This window comes from Pseudophryne corroboree, chromosome 9 (assembly GCF_028390025.1).
Source record: "Pseudophryne corroboree isolate aPseCor3 chromosome 9, aPseCor3.hap2, whole genome shotgun sequence".
Lineage (NCBI taxonomy): Eukaryota > Metazoa > Chordata > Amphibia > Anura > Myobatrachidae > Pseudophryne > Pseudophryne corroboree.
The window spans coordinates 265121711-265138818 of record NC_086452.1 but is presented as its reverse complement, the minus strand read 5'-3'; the positions used below and the strand labels follow the sequence as shown (position 1 = coordinate 265138818).

General features: G+C 48.2%; 1 protein-coding gene across 1 annotated transcript in view; it reads left to right on the top strand.

Moving 5' to 3' along the window:
• Positions 1-17108, top strand: part of LOC134957991 (E-selectin-like) — a 357129-nt gene that overhangs the window by 319727 nt on the left and 20294 nt on the right. The gene's annotated exons all lie outside the window — the stretch shown is intronic.

The following is a 17108-nucleotide window of genomic DNA, read 5'->3' as shown; positions in this document are numbered from 1 at the left end:
CCTGCTCAGAGCATGGTGCACCTGGGGGCATTGTTGGACACTCACAACCAGCGGTTGTTCTTGTCTCGGGAGAAGGTTCTGAAACTTCTGGACAGGATTCGATGCTTCCTATCTCGTCTGCAAGTGTCGATACATTCGGTGATGCAAGTGCTAGATCTCATGGTGTCAGCTTTCGACATGGTGGAGTATGCTCAATTCCATTCCCGCCCTCTGCAGAAATTGATTCTTGCCAAGTGGGATGGCCTGCCTCACTGGATCAGGTCTCACATGATCTCCTTGTCTCCGGAGGTCTGTCTGTCACTCAGCTGGTGGCTGCAGGACCGATTGAGCAGGGGTCGTCCCTTCTGGATCTCCAACTGGGTCTTTTTGACGACGGATGCCAGTCTGAGAGGTTGGGGTGCGGTGTTAGAGCAACACTACCTTCAGGGTCGGTGGACCAAGGAGGAGTCTCTCCAACCCGATAAACATTCTGGAACTGCAGGCGGTGTTCAACGCACTGAACTTGGCCTAGCATTTAATACAGAACAGACCTGTTAATGTACAGTCGGACAACGCCACCACGGTGGCGTACATAAATAATTAAGTTGGCACTCGAAGCCACATGGCAATGAGGGAAGTATCAAGAATTCTCCAGTGGGTAGAATACCATCTGCCAGCCATATTGGCAGTGTTGATTTTGGGGGTCCTAAACTGGGAAGCGGACTTCCTCAGTTGTCAGGACGTACACGCCGGAGAGTGGAGCCTTCATCCAGAAGTCTTTCAACTCCTAGTGGACAAGTGGGGCCTCCCAGATGTGGACCTGATGGCGTCTCGACACAATCAGAAGGTTCCGGTCTTCAGAGCACGGACAAGGGATCCTCAAGCAGCGTTCATGGATGCACTGACAATTCCATGGAACTTTCGGCTGCCATATGTGTTCCCTACGGTGTCACTCCTGCCCAGAGTAATAAGGAAGTTCAAGCAAGAAGGAGGAATCCTACTTCTGATCGCTCCAGCGTGGCCCAGGTGGCATTGGTTCTCAGACCTTCAGGGTCTCTCGTTAGAGCATCCTCTTCTGCTTCCACAATGACCAGACCTCCTCGTTCAGGGCCCTTGTGTTTACCAGGATTTGGCCCGTCTGGCTTTGACGGCGTGGCTTTTGAAGCTTCCGTACTGAGGGCCAAAGGTTTTTTTGAGACAGTCATTTGTTGAAGGCCCGTAAGCCGGCTTCTGCTTGGATTTACCAGAGGGTCTGGAATTCATACTTTGCTTGATGCGCATCTAACAATCATGACGCTTACAAGTTTAGTACAGCCAAACTTTTGGCCTTTCTACAACAGGGCTTGGACTTGGGCCTTCGTCTGGCCTCCATCAAGGTTCATATTTCTGCCTTGTCGGTTTGGTTTCAGACAAAACTTGCCACTCTGCCTGATGTTCATACATTTACTCAGGGTGTGTTATGGATTCAACCTCCTTACGTCCCGCCTGTGGCTCCTTGGGATTTGTCAGTGGTTCTGGAGGCATTACAAGAGTCTCCGTTTGAACCTCTTGAATCTGCTGACCTTAAGTGGCTTTCTCTTAAGGTTTTGTTTCTGCTGGCTATTGCCTCTGCTAGACGGGTGTCGGATTTGGGTGCCTTGTCTTGTAGGTCTCCCTATCTGATTTTTCGCCGTGACCGGGTGGTTCTTAGAACACGTCCTGGGTACCTACCTAAGGTGGTGTCTTCTTTCCACCTTAATCAGGAGATTGTGGTTCTGGCCTTTGTCTCTCCTGAATTGTCTTCCAAAGAGCGGTGTTTGGATGTGGTACCAGCACTTCGTATCTATGTGAAGAGGACGGCTTCTATTAGGAAGTCTGATTCTCTTTTTGTTCCGTTTGGTTTTCACAAACGTGGCTGTCCTGCTAACAAGCAGACCTTGGCCAGATGGATTATAATGGCGATTGCACATGCTTATGTACAAGCTGGCCTTCCAGCTCCTGCTACCATCAAAGCCCATTCTACTCAGTCTGTTGGACCTTCTTGGGTGGCCCGTTGTGGTGCGACCCTTGAACAATTGTGCAAAGCCCCTATGTGGTCCTCAGGAACACGTTCATGAGGTTCTATACCTTCGATACTTCCGCCTCCCAGGATGCTTCCTTTGGACGCCGGGTTCTTGTGCCCGCTACAGTGCGTCCCCTCCGATGAGGAATTGCTTTAGGACATCCCTGATGTTATTCCCTGTGGAACCCAGTGTACCCCGCTGCAGAAAACGAGGTTTATGGTAAGAACTTACCGTTGTTAAATCTCTTTCTGCGAGGTACACTGGGTTCCACAGGGCGCCCACCCTGATGCACTTAGCTTCTTTGGATTTGTATGGCGTTAGCCACTGACACCTTCTTCTGTTGTGAGATTGTGGTGTATGTGGCTACTAACAGTTGTCGTCTTTTTTACCTGCTACTGCATTGGACTGGTTGACAAAACTGAGCTCCTGTGCATGGAGGCGGGGTTATAGAGGAGGCGGCGCTATGCATTCTGGGAACAGTCAAAGGTTTTAGCCTGTTGGTGCCTCGGATCAAGATCCTACTCTACACCCTGATGTTATTCCCTGTGGAACCCAGTGTACCTCGCAGAAAGAGATTTAACAACGGTAAGTTCTTACCATAGATCTCGTTATTTAGAGAAGCACCACCCAGATATGGCAACCTGCTGCAAGGGAGACTCTTATAAATTAGTCTGTTTGTGTGCTTGTTTGTCTGATGGAGATAAACTTTGAAACCAATGAATCAATTGTGATGCAGTTTTAACCATTGCGTAGGTATTTTTCCCACGTAGGTTTAAGGTTGAGTATCGTCACAATCACTTATTAGGGGACTATGGCAGGGATTATATATATAAAGGTGTGATATAATTACAGAAATCCCACTACTATGATTGGACACACCAGGGGGTATATTTACTAACAAATCAATTTTGTTTGATTTGGGGTTTTTTTTTCAAAGTGTCGAAATCGTGAATTTATTAAAGTCAAATATCGGCAGTGATGTTGGTATTTGTATTTTTGTTAAAGTCAAAGTTCAAAATTACGATTGAATACACCATCGGTCAAATTCGGCTGTTCAGGTATAGAAAACGGTCATTTACTATAAAAATGTCTGCCGGGATTCTTGAAACCCTGCCGAGAAAAATTTACAAATTGTAAAAAATCACGCCAAAAAAATAGAACTGCTTTTGTAAAGCGTATTTTGATAGTCATGCAGGGATCCATGAGATCCGTGCATGCATATCTGTGGGCAAGGGTCTGTTAACATTAGAAATGTTTTATAAAATTGGCGTGGGGTCCCCCCTCCTATGAATAACCAGCCTCAGGCTCTTTAAGCCGGTCCTGGTTGTAAAAATATGGGTAAAAAATTGACAGGGGTTCCCCCATATTTTAGCAACCAGCACCGGGCTCTGTGCCTGGTCCTAGTGCAAAAAATACGGGGGACAAAACACGTAGGGATCCCCCATATTTTTAACACCAGCACCGGGCTCCACTAGTCAGAGAGATAATGCCACAGCCGGGGGACACTTTTATATTGGTCCCTGAGGCCCTGGCATTAAATCACCAACTAGTTACCCCTGGCCGGGGTCCTCCCCCTCCAGCCACCCAAGGACCAGGGGTGAAGCCCGAGGCTGTCCCCCCATCCCAGGGCAGCGGATGGGAGGCTGATAGCCTTTTATGTAAAAAAAAAATGTTGTTTTTTGTAGCAGAACTATAAGTCCCAGCAAGCCTCCCATGCAAGCTGGTACTTGGAGAACCACAAGTACCAGTTTGCAGGGGGAAAACGGGCCCACTGGTACCTGTAGTTCTACTAAAAAAAAGTACCCAAATAAAAACAACCCGGCCTGGTGCTGGTTGCTAAAATATGGGGGAAGCACTACCAGCAAAAATTTCTAACATAACCAATATGTGTACAGGAACTAACCATGGCCCTCATTCCAAGTTGTTCGCTCGCTAGCCGCTTTTCGCAGCAATGCACACGCTAAGCCCCCGCCCTCTGGGAGTGAATCTTAGCTTAGCTGAATTGCGAACGATGTATTTGCAATATTGCGAAATGATTTTACTTTGCAGTTTCTGTCACTTTCTGAGTAGCTCGAGACTTACTCTTCCAGTGCGATCAGTTCAGTGCTTGCCGTTCCTGGTTTGACGTCACAAACACACCCAGTGTTCGCAAGGACACTCCCCCGTTTCTCCAGCCACTCCCGCGTTTTTCCCAGAAACGGCAGCGTTTTTTCACACACACCCATAAAACGGCCAGTTTCCGCCCAGAAACACCCACTTCCTGTCAATCACACAACGATCACCAGAACGAAGAAAAAACCTTGTAATGCCGTGAGTAAAATACCAAACTTCTTAGCAAATTTACTTGGCGCAGCCGCAGTGCGAACATTGCGCATGCGCAGTTTGGGGAAAATCGCTGCAATGCGATGAAAAATAACGAACTAATAACTCGGAATGAGGGCCCATGTTTGTGACACACAAATAACTACTTTGCTAGTGAAAACAAAACCTTTATTGAAGGTTAGAACAGTACCCACAAATGCTAATGTAAATCACACATGTTCTAAGTTATAAACAATATGTGTTGATAAATTAATGTATAAATGTAGAAAACAAAAACAAAAAAACAATAACTTGATAAATTAACCCGATTGACTTAGTTTCAGAACAAAAACATCTTTGGCGGAAGCTTCAGGTGTCATTTTGGTTGTTGCTTTTTTGAAGAAGATGATCCCTGTCCAGCAACATTACTTCGGGTTCTCTGGGATCTCCGTACTGGGGAGGTAACTGGGGTGATGCTGGGTGTGGTGGTTGAGGAGCTTGCTGTTTGGGTTTGTTGTTGAATAGGTAAAAGGTTCTGGCTAAGATTGTTTATACTGGCGGACAGTTGAGTATCGGCATCCGAATTTTGCTCCATTGTTCTAGATAAACTTTGCATTAGAAGCAGATTGTTTTGCATGATATTGATGAACTGCTGTTGGTGTCTAAGCTGATCATCCATTACTCTGATAATGGCATGGTTGTTTTGCACATTATCTGCACGTATTTGCTCAAGTGTATTAGCAACACGGGTCATTTGGAGGTTCAGTCTGCTGCTATTTCGTGATATGCGTGGGAGGTGTTGTGGCAGACTTGCCTGAAATTGTGTTTGTCATTTGATGTAGTCACCAACGATGGTTTGCTGCTGTGACCACCTGTCCCAGAAATCTGTTTCGCGGATTTCCGGCTGTGGTGTTTGTGTGGTCAGTTGAGCAGTTGGTGGTGTATGTGTGAGTGATGTCCTCATTGTGGGCGAGCTTGGTCGGGTTGGTGAAGAAGGCTGCTGTTGCTGCACAGAATTGTCATCACTCAATATGTCCTGCTGTGTTTCCTGGGGCATGTCGGATTCTGTATGGGTTGAAATAAAAGTTTGATTGGTTTAGTAATTAATTTTTGTCATGTCGGACTTAAAGAAAAACATTCAGCAAACCATGCATGATCTAGGTCATATTGGCTGGGTAAATGATCCATAAATGACCCAAAAAAGAAGAGCCAAACAACACTTTTGTTTTGATTTTGATTTGACTTTGTCAATAACATGATTACACACTCCTGCCAAAAAAAAGAAAAAAAACATTCACAATTCACTATGACATTTAAAAACCACAAAAAAACAAGATTGCAAAAACAACCTAAAAAAAAACATTGGAAACACATAACCTGAATGTATGCCTTACATTTGATACTATGGAAGCAACATTTAAGATGGCATGCTTAGTAACACAACACAGCAAGACAACAAATTAATTCATCTAGTACCTTCTACAACATTGAAGGGTAACCTTTACACTACAGCTGTTGTTGACATACACATCCCAGCATAGCCTGAGTAAGTTCCCAATAGTCCAAATGTACAAAATGTCGCAGCACATGTTGGGATGATTAAGTTCAACAACAGCTGGAGCGGGAAGGTTAGCCTATAAAGTTACATAATATAATATAATACCTGCAATATGCTTGGTTGCTATGGGCAACATCTAACCTCCAAAAAGACCACAAATTAATCACATTGGCAACTATGTTGCCATGGAACAATTTTTAAGGCAACAATTCTGCTGAACCTTGCTATGCGGACAGTTCCGCATGCACTTTCTTTAAAAATAGAAAATATGCACAAGTGACTACACATATCTGTTTAACCTAACCAATTTTATGTCATAAACAATATCCTTTACTTAACACTTCTTTACTTGCCACATTTCTGTGTGACATATTGACAGGGTCAGATTGACACACAGGGTTAGCATGCAAAACACCGGTACACACCACTGCATGAGGGGCCACTACTTCCTCTAGTGAGCAGAATCAAGACTGTGCACTTGTCTTATACATGGAATTTTGTTCTCATTACACTGTAGTACTTTATTGGTTTCTGCACGCCTCTGTGTTGTTTTCCAAGAACACCTTGGTTGGCTTTGATTAGCCAAAAGTATGGGTCCATAACAAGAGGTGTCCCCGGTGTGCCCTTCATGTCCCAGTACGACACTGCATGCTGACAAATACTGTTGACACAACAAAAATGAATGTGAATCAGTGTCTAAGTCTTGATAATGTAATTCTGTGTGTACTTACCAGCATAGGCGTGCGCAGCACATTTTATTAGGGGGTGCACCATCAGAGGGGTGTGTTTAGCACCGCCTTTTGGGCGTGTCTAGCACCATCTATTGATTTTCAACGCAATATAAAATATCCACCCTTGTACCAATCCTAATAAAGCAGATACATTGTCAGATGTTGTGGTGTGCACCAAGCAAACACCCCTGATGGCACTCACTGCAATTACACTGCTCCTCCTCAGCCTGGTCTGGCTCCCCCTCTCTTTCACCTGCAAGCTGCAGCAGCTTACTTACAAGTCAGTCACTCACTGACACTGACAGTCGCAGACTAGTACTGCTGCTGCTGGAAAAACGAGTGACGTGTCAATGTTGCTGCCGACCACCTGCCAGTATTGAATTTGTCTTCCTAAGAGGCCGCTGGCTGCATGCTGATCCTCATCAGTGGCTGACATTGGCATAGCATAGAAGGAGAGAGGTGGGCGTGTGGTGGGTGTGACGAGTGGGCGTGAGAGCAGCATTACATAATCATGTCACATCACGCTGTTTTTGTACATGGAGGTGGAGCCGGGAGTTTGAAAGCCGGTTGCAGTGGCACCCTTGATTAACTCAGGCGTCCGGTCAGTAATGCTGTCCTGAGAGGGTGCAGCGCAGAGGGGTCAGTAATCAGCCTGCTCGGCGATCGCTGCATCAGGCATGTGAGATCGGGGTGCCAGACATTAGGGGGTTCCTGTGCGCACCAGGCACCCCTCCTGCGCACACCTATGCTTACCAGCGACATGATGAGAGTGTGGCTGAGGTCTTGGAGGAGTCGCCAAAAGCTCTTCTGGAGTCTGTGGGGCCACAAGAGAAAGGTGCCATTGTTGTTGATACGTGGGTACTGTTTGACTTGGTTCACTCCATCGCCTCTTGTGTGGCATACTTTTGCCTTGGCGAGACCCGTGTCTACTTTGAGTTTGTGGAGTTGCGTGCAATGTGGCTGGGACTATGTGGAAAGATTTTGATTATTTTGTGTATATTTTTCACAAAAAAAGGTTAAGTCTACTTTTATAAATAATGTACCTGCTTCTCCTGTATCCGCAGCTTGGGGCCTTGAGGTGGCAGCCATGGTTGCTGTTTTCCTTTGAGTAACTATACATAAATTAGACAAACATATTAGGCATTTTATAAAATAATAGCATCATCTGTATAAAAATCATACAGTATTAATTGCAAAAGCATCATTTATAATGTGTGTGGCTAAGACATGTTAGGAAAGAAATAAGACAAAATAGTCCAAGGACATTAGGATACAAAGACATTATGATGTAGCATGATATTACTGTTTGTAGTTAAAGAATATCAAACCAACGTCATTCTGGATAAAAACACATTTAAAACATCTTGCTTGACAAACATGAATCATGAAAAAATAATACCGCAGGAGTTTGACAAAAAACTGATACTAATTTTACTAAATTCAATACAATATAGATAATCAGTACAGTTTAAAAATGGAATAACATTAAAACAACCACAAAAACATGCAGGCAAATATATTACATAATAGTATGCAAAATAACAACAGGTTACACTTCATCTGTTAAGGTAAAAAATAAAACACTCACCAGCCTGTTTTGGGCGATCAAAATCACGTACGTTAGTGGCCCTGACAACCTCAGCAGGAATCAAACTACGTACAGGCTCCTCCCACTCCCTATAAGTTGCATGAAAAGCAGGTCTGCCACCAGTTTTCTGTGCTGATTTGGCCTCCTTGGACATCTTGGCCTTCACACGGCGTTTAATATCATAGAAGCGTTTTCTACATGTGTCCTCCGTACGCTTCAACACGCCCTCGCAGTTCACTGCCGCACCACTTTGGACCACAGTTGAGACTTGCGACGAGATGGGACCTTGGAGGCATGTTGGCCAAACAGCTGCTGGTGATATTGCATGAGCACACGCACCAACGCCATATTTTCAGCATAGCTGAACTTCACATACCTGACGGATTTGGTGGTAGTGCATGGCTGCAGAGCAGCAGCAACATCACTCTCTGAATCACTGGAGGACGAAGCAGCAACCTCACCCTCCACCTCACTCACCTCCTCCACCTCACTCGCCTCCTCCACCTCACTCGCCTCCTCCACCTCACTCGCCTGGGACATGGACATATTACAGACGTAATAAAAATTACACTGAGAAATAAAAACACAAACCTCCACTTCCACTACACACCGCACAACAAACAAACAAGCACACACACACACACACACACACACACACACACAAACAAACAAACACAAGAGACTTCACACAAAAATTACTTACAAAAAACAACCACAAACTGAAAAAATACACCACAACAATAAACACAAGACTACTTACGCACAATACAGCACACACCAATCGATCACAAAACTCCAAATACACTCTCCAAAACGCCAACAACACACACCTCTACCTCTCACCTCTCCACTAGCTAAACCCACGAGGTTCGGATGGTTTGGGGCAGTTTTATAGTCCTGGCCACACACACACCTCCTACAGGAACACAACCAATCACGTTCGAGTAGAAAAAAATGGAAGTTCATATAAAATACGTACGTGATTAACTGTAAGCCCGCCACGTACAAAAAACGTATGAATTCGTAAACAAAGCCCACAAAAACGCAAATCAACATCGGCCAATATCGATATTCGATGTCAGCCATGATTTTTTACACAGCCTCACTGAAAGTAGCTCAACCCTGCCTCACTGACAGCAGCACAACCCTGCCTCACTGACAGCAGCACAACCCTGCCTCACTGACAGCAACACAACCCTGCCTTACTGACAGAGCACAACCCTGCCTCACTGACAGCAACACAACCCTGTCTCACTGACAGCAGCTCATCCCCGCTATTTATAAATCGAATATTTATAAATTATTTAGTGTAGTTAAATGCTGGAAACCCATATCCATATAAGAACCCTAAGCTTGCCTCTGAAATTATATCATACTTATCCTTAACCAGCTACATTTGGATGATTCATATTTTCACTTTAAATTAAGGCCACTATATTGTTTAGCCACCTCCTAGTTAAAGGCAGAGGCAACCGCAGGATTTCTGGGTTGACATTTCCAAATGTTTGATTTTAGAGTTTGTCGTCAGTCCATAAATAATGCATAATTAGCATCTAACAAGCTGTAGTCTGCCCCAAACAAAGTGCAGTTTACAGGGGTGGATCCAGAAGAAAATAACAAAGGGGGCACCATGATAGGGGCAGTGGCGTAACTACTGCCCCCGCAGCCCTCGCGGTGGCTTGGGGGCGAGGGGCTGCGGGGGCGCCGCCACTGATTTAGAGCAGATTGACATGCGGACGAACGTCCGCATGTCAATCTGTTGTCACTAGCCCCCCGCTGTGAAGTAGGGACACGGAGGGCACAGCGTGCGCCTCTCCTGTGTCCCTCTGAGTCTCCGGCGTGTCGGGGGGCGTGTCCTATGAAAAGGGGGCGTGGCTTCGCGGAGGACCCGCGATCGCGGGCCACGCCCCCGTTTCGTCACTGAGGGGGCATGCCCAGCGCTCTGTGAGCTGCTGGCATGCCCTCTCTCCCACTGTCTGCGCTGAATAGACGCTGTGCGCATGCGCACAGCGTCTATTCACTACTGCTCTGCTATGCAGAGCAGTGACTGTAGGAGACTCCCAACTGCCCCCCCCCATCGCGGGACACTGCGGGAGGTATGCATATATGGCACTGGGGGGGCACTGAGGGGGCATATATGGAACAGGGGGGGGGGCACTGAGGTGGCATATATGGCCTGAGGGGGCATATATGGCACTGGGGTGGCACTGAGGGGCATATATGGCACTGGGGGCACTGAGGGGGCATATATGGCACTGGGGGGGCACAGAGGGGTCATATATGGCACTGAGGGGGCATATATGGCACTGCGGGGGGCACTGAGGGGGCATATATGGCACTGAGGGGGCATATATGGCACTGGGGGGCACTGAGGGCATATATGGCACTGGGGGGCACTGAGGGGGCATAGATGGCACTGGGGGGCACTGAGGGGGCATATATGGCACTGGGGAGGCACTGAGGGGGCATATATGGCACTGAGGGGGCATATATGGCACTGGTGGGGCACTGAGGGGGCATATATGGCACTGGGGGGGCACTGAGGGGGCATATATGGCACTGGGGGGTACTGAGGGGGCATATATGGCACTGGGGGGCACTGAGGGGGCATATATGGCACTGGGGAGGCACTGAGGGGGTATATATGGCACTGGGGGGGCACTGAGGGGGCATATATGGCACTGTATGTGTACCTGGCACATGGGGGGCTATATTTGGCACTGGGGGCACGTGAGCACCTGGCATTGTGGGGGAATATCTGGCACTGGGGGCATATGTGGCACTGGGGGGAGAGGCTATATTTGGCACTGGGGGCATGTGAGTACCTGGCACCGTGGGGGAATATCTGGCACTGAGGACATATGTGGCACTGGGAGCACAGCCCTAGCAACAAGCACTACCCCCTAGCAATGAGCATGACACCCAGTGCATGAACACCGAGTGCATGAAACACCTGGCAACGAGCATGACACCCTGAGCATGAAAACCCCTGGCACCGTGCATGGAACCAAGAGCACGAAACCCCTGGCAACGAGCAGGTAATTTAAAAGTAATTAGAAGCCTTAATGTAGGACTTAATGTGTAATGGGCATTACGGTGTGTGGCATAATGTATCACGGACATTGCGGTGTGTGTCAGAATGTGTCACAGGCATTACGGTGTGTGGCAAACTATATCACGGGCATTGTGGTATGTGGTATAATGTCTCAGGGGCATTGCAGTGTGGCATAGGGTATAACGGGCATTGCGGTATGTGTCACAGGCATTACGGTGTATGGTATACTAGATCACGGGCATTGTGGTATGTGGTATAATGTCTCAGGGTCATTGCAGTGTGTGGCATAATGTATAATGGGCATTGCGGTGTGTGGCATAATGTGTCAGGCATTACGGTGTCTGTATACTATATCACGGGCATTGTGGTATGTGGTATAATGTCTCAGGGTCATTGCAGTGTGGCATAATGTATAACGGGCATTGCGGTGTGTGTCATAATGTATCACGGACATTGCGGTGGGTGGTATACTATATCATGGGCATTGTGGTATGTGATATAATGTCTCAGGTTCATTGCAGTGTGTGTCATAATGTATCACGGACATTGCGGTGTGTGTCATAATGTATCACGGACATTGCGGTGTGTGGTATACTATATCATGGGCATTGTGGTATGTGCTATAATGTATCAGGGGCATTGCAGTGTGTAGCATAATGTATAACGGGCATTGCGATTCCTGTCATAATGTGTCATAGACATTACGGTGTGTGGCATAATGTGTCGGGGGCATTACGGTGTGTGCATATTGTGTCATGTGCATTATTGTGTGTGGCATAATGTCTGAGGGCCGTTGCAGTATGTGGCATAATGTATACTGGGCATTACTATAAGGAGGAAAAATGACAAATAATGGAAGGGGCATGAATCAGGATTATTTTTCTTTCCTGTGGTGGCTAACGTCTGGGCGTGCAGGTTGCAAAACTGGGGTATAAGGTAGTCCATTCCTGCAATGCCACGCCTCTTTATGCGAAGCCGCGCCCATTTAAACAAAACCACGCCCCTTTTTTGCGCCGCGCGCCTTCGGCGCGCACATGTTTGTCCCTTTCCTAGTGCCAATTATGGGGGGGGGGCGCCGAAGAATTTTTTGGCTTGGGGGAGAAAAATTTCTAGTTACGCCACTGGATAGGGGAATGGGGGGGGGGGGGGGTTGTCGGCGTGTTTGCCCTACAAGGTGTGTGGCCTCACAGGATATGCAGTGTACGAGCCACAAATGCAACTTGTAAAAATTTGAGCGTAAAGAAGAAAAATAAAATTTTTATTAGCAGTGTCTCTTACGCACAATTTTAGTAGTAGGCTGTGGGTGATGGGGAAAGAGTGAGGGTGGCAAGAGGAGAGAAAGAGAGGGTGACAAACAGGGGGTGACAGAAAAGCAGAGGGTGATAGGGAGAGGATGACCGGGAGAAGTGAGTAATAGGAAGAGGCAGAGGGTGATGGACAGTGGGTGAAAGGGAGAGGTAGAGGGTGGCAGGCAGAGGGTGATAAGCAGTGGGTGACAGGGAGAAGCAGTGAGAGGCAGTAGGTGATGTTACAAGTTGAGGGTGACTGGGGTAGGGGACAGGGAGAGGCATAATGTAGGGTGACGGGATGAGGGTGACAAGCAGAGTGCAACAGGGAGAGGGCGACATGGAGAGGCAATGGGTGAGAAGCAGAGGGTGATGGGGAGAGGCAGTAGTATCTGAGATCTCTGTAAGATGAGTAAATGGGTTTTAAAAGGCTCACTGGTACTTGAAGGGAAATGAATAGAGGGGGAGACAGGCAGAAAAAAAACAAGGACTTTAACACGAGAGCTGAGAGAAGGAGGGAGAGGGAGAGAGAGGGGAGACAGAGAGAGGGGGGAGGGGAGAGAGACCTTCTCTGACCTGCAGCAAGTGAACTGTTTGTTTCCCTGAGTCTGCTTCCAGACACAGTGGAAAGCTCTGGGGAGTACAGTCCCATGGCCCCAGCACTCAGTAGCAACTGCACCCAGCCGCTGCATTTGAACGGCTCTCGAGCCATCCCTGCGAGGCCCAGTGAGCAGTGCCGTAACTAGACATTTTAGCACTGTGTGCAAGAAACAGCATCGCCCCCCCCCCCCCCCCCCCCCATCTTCCCAATATGTGCATAAAAAATATAGGGACGTAGCTTTATGGGGAAGGGGTGTGGTCATAAAATAATACCAATTCATATTATGCTGTACAGTAGTCTCCATTCTTCAAATTACACTGCACAGTAGCGCCACTTACACACATTACACCAGGTAGAGCCCCTGTCACACATTACACCAGGTAGAGCCACTTACACACATTACACCAGGTAGAGCACCTGTCACACATTACGCCAGGTAGAGCCCCTGTCACACATTACACCAGGTAGAGCCACTTACACACATTACACCAGGTAGAGCACCTGTCACACATTACGCCAGGTAGAGCCCCTGTCACACATTACACCAGGTAGAGCCCCTTTTACACATTATGCCAGGTAGAGTCTCCTTTTACACATTACGCTGATCCCCCTATACACTTTATGCTATGGCACCCCTCCCTCCCCCTTATACATATTAAGATCACGATGCCACACAGTGTTTTATATTACTTTTCTGCAGGAAGTGATGACATTTCCATGGCAGGTGTCCGCGCTCCTCTCTACATGATGAAGAGACCTGGGTTAGGCAGTTCAAAGGAAGCCAGGGATAGCCAGGGCCTGCTATGCCAGTTGCTTTTCACACGTCCTACCTGCCGCTGGGGCCCTGTTGGCAGCTGAGCATTATAGGCTGGGGTAGTCACCGCACCTCACTGCCTACAGCCCTTAGAGGTGCCGCAGATCCCTGCCACCGAAGCGAGGAGAATGTGCCCCAGCTGCCCACGGAGGTACGGGTCCATGTTGCTGCAGGCTGACAGGCATATAATTGCAGTTTGTCACCTTGCCCCCCACTGTTGCGGTGAAGTGGATCATGGCGGGTGCATGGTCTGGAAAGCGCAGATACTTACTACTGCCGAAAGCAGGTGTGTGTGGTGGGGGGGGGAGCGGGTTTGCTCTTGGATGAGTGACACTTTAATTAAACAGTCCGGCAGTCAGGGTGAGCTGGACGAGAGGGGCGGAGCATATGGGACCACAATCTGTCTACCCAGCGCTGTCTGCTGTAATGTACACAGCGGACAGCGCTGCAGCTATTACCGCATCCAGAGCTGGACAGTCAGGGTGAATGCAGTTGGTACGCCCGCAGGGAAAATGCACGATGGGCAAGGCACCATCTGTGCACAAATAGTTACGGCCCTGCCAACTATACCCATACGAAATTAATGCATAGCATAAAAGAGTCTGCTGTCTCAAAATCAAATCAGTGCTGATAAGAGACTTACAGAATGTCAGTACAATATGGTAGTATGTAGCAGCTATATAGTCAGTCACCCAGTTGATGTTATTCAGGCTAAAACGCAAAAACTTATTAATGTAGCAGCTTAATTAAACCTCAAATACCTTTAAAAATGAAGAAGCATCAAAATTTGGACTACATGTTTCAAGCAGCATAAAATCAGCGGTGCAAGTGGGTGGAAACGGCGTACCCTTAAGAATTTAGCTGTGGGTACGCCGTACCCACCGCCGACGGGCTGCCACTCCCTCCCTCCGCTGCTGCTCACTGTCGTTGCTGCTTGAGGGGAGGAGAGCGCAGCATGCGCCTCTCCTGCCCCTCAGTGTCTACTTCAATTCAATGGCCTGTGAGCAAATCAGAGCTCGCGGTCCGGCAGCCAAGGCTCCTGATTGGCTGCCGGACCGCATGCTTTAATTGGCTCACGGATCGGTGCTGAATTGAAGGTAGACACCCGCACCGCCGCCGGAGACTGAGGGGCAGGAGAGGCGCTTACTGCGCACTCCTCCCCACACACATAGGAACAAAACAGCAGCAGCGGTGAGCAGCAGGGGAAGGGTGTGGGGCATATCTGGCACTGGGGGCATATCTGGCACTGGGGGGACATGTGTATCTGGCACAGGAGGCATATCTGGCACTGGGAGCATATCTGACACTGTGGGAGCACTTCTGTATCTGGCACTGGGGGCATATCTGGCACTGGTAGCATATCTGGCACTGTGGGGGCATTTCTGTATCTGGCACTGGGGGTATATCTGGCACTGGGGGCATATCTGGCACTGGGGGGATATGTGTATCTGGCGCTGGGGGCATATCTGGCACTGCGGGGATATGTGTATCTGGCACTAGGAGCATATCTGGCACTGTGGGGGCATTTCTGTATTTGGCACTGGGGCATATCTGGCACTGGGAGTATATCTGGCAATGTGGGGGCATTTATGTATCTGGCACTGGGGGCATATCTGGCATTGGGGACATGTGTATTTGGCACTGGGGGCATTTCTGTATCTGTCACTTGGGGCATATCTGGTACTGTGGGGTATTTCTGTATCTGGCACTGTGAGGCAATGTATATCTGGCACTCTGGGGGCATTTGTGTATCTGGCACTGTGGGGCATTTATGTATTTGGCACTGTGGAGCAATGTGTATCTGGCACTGTGAGGCAATGTATATCTGGCACTGTGAGGCAATGTATATCTGGCACTGTGAGGCAATGTGTATCTGGCACTCTGGGGCAATGTGTATCTGGCACTCTGGGGCAATGTGTATCTGGCACTCTGGGGCATTTGTGTATCTGGCACTGTGGGGCATTTGTGTATCTGGCACTGTGGGGCATTTGTGTATCTGGCACTGTGGGACATTTGTGTATCTGGCACTGTGTATCTGGCACTGTGGGAGCACTTCTGTATCTGGCACTGGGGGCATATCTGGCACTGGTAGCATATCTGGCACTGTGGGGGCATTTCTGTATCTGGCACTGGGGTATATCTGGCACTGGGGGCATATCTGGCACTGGGGGGATATGTGTATCTGGCGCTGGGGGCATATCTGGCACTGCGGGGATATGTGTATCTGGCACTAGGAGCATATCTGGCACTGTGGGGGCATTTCTGTATTTGGCACTGGGGCATATCTGGCACTAGGAGCATATCTGGCAATGTGGGGGGCATTTATGTATCTGGCACTGGGGGCATATCTGGCATTGGGGGACATGTGTATTTGGCACTGGGGGCATTTCTGTATCTGGCACTGGGGGCATATCTGGTACTGTGGGGGTATTTCTGTATCTGGCACTGTGAGGCAATGTATATCTGGCACTCTGGGGGCATTTGTGTATCTGGCACTGTGGGGCATTTATGTATTTGGCACTGTGGGGCAATGTGTATCTGGCATTGTGAGGAAATGTATATCTGGCACTGTGAGGCAATGTGTATCTGGCACTCTGGGGCAATGTGTATCTGGCACTCTGGGGCAATGTGTATCTGGTACTCTGGGGCATTTGTGTATCTGGCACTGTGGGGCATTTGTGTATCTGGCACTGTGGGGCATTTGTGTATCTGGCACTGTGGAGCATTTGTGTATCTGGCACTGTGTATCTGGCACTGTGGGGCATTTGTGTATCTGGCACTGTGGGGCAATGTGTTTCTGGCACTGTGGGGCAATGTGTATCTGGCACTGTGGGGCAATGTGTATCTGGCACTGTGGGGCAATGTGTATCTGGCACTATGGGGCAACGTGTATCTGGCACTGTGGGGCAACGTGTATCTGGCACTTTTGGGGTCATATGTGTACCACGCCCCCATTTTCATTAGGCACACCCCATGTGGTATTTGGCCACACCCATTTTTTTGGCCTTCGGCGCGCTCACATTACCTATAAGACATTTTTACTACTTGCACCACTGGATAAAGTGCACTGAAAAGGTTAAATTGGTAGAAAGTGCAATTGAGCATAGCACTCCCTGACCCCGCTTCCTCCATGTGTCCTATTGTCCACTGTGC